This window comes from Alligator sinensis, unplaced genomic scaffold (assembly GCF_000455745.1).
Source record: "Alligator sinensis unplaced genomic scaffold, ASM45574v1 scaffold319_1, whole genome shotgun sequence".
NCBI classification, from domain to species: Eukaryota; Metazoa; Chordata; order Crocodylia; family Alligatoridae; genus Alligator; species Alligator sinensis.
The window spans coordinates 601,739-602,633 of NW_005842375.1; positions in this window are offsets into that span (position 1 = coordinate 601,739).

Sequence of the window (895 nt, forward strand, 5' to 3'; positions counted from 1 at the left end):
GAGCCATCTCCACAGATGCTCTGACAATAAGGTAAACCCATCAAGGAATGAGCATGTAGGATTACTCATGGAAAGTTACTCATGGAAAGTGGATAACTCGCTACTTACATACTTCCACACTGCAGAAAGCAACATGAGGTTTTCCTGAAACACACTACAGCATTAAGTTTACCAAGAAGATGCTTCATCTGGACAAATCATCAGTTGCTACTTTGGCAAATTAAAAATCTTTCAGGTAATAAAAACTAAACGTGAAACCAGGGGAAGCCTAGACAAATGACCAAGGAAAACGTTCTTTGTCTTCTACCTTGCTACTTGGGATCGAACTGCAGAACTGACCGACAACCCCTCTCCTTCACCAAAGACAATGACACAAAATTAAATGGACCCAAGTCAGAATAGGTATGACCATCAAGTTTGTAAACTTCTGCACTGTTTAAATGGCTTGTGGCAAAACCCATTGTTTAATTTCTAAAATTCCATCTACTGTTTTTAAGGCAAAGGTCTCAAAGCCTCCACCTTGGATTTTAAAACAACTCTCCGGCATTGTTTTAGGTGATTCTTCCTGTCAGGCACCACCTGACAAGGAGATCCTGCCTAGGTTCACAGGCTCAACCCCCCCCCAAACCAACCCAACAAAAAAACCCACTCAAGAGTTAAGTACTTCAGCAGACATGAATCAACCTTTAAACAGCCAGGGGAGAGGGGGGGGGAGGGGATCAAAGCCCAAAGAAATCTGAGCTGGACAAAATAAAAGCAGCCAAAAAATAAAGCCCCCGATTCACTCCAAGTTGGGGGAGACATCAATGAACGTTTCTCCTGGTGCCCAGCTCAAAGAACTGGGCGTCTCGTGCCAGCACCAGCTGCCGGGCAGCCCAGACACTCGCGGGCCCTC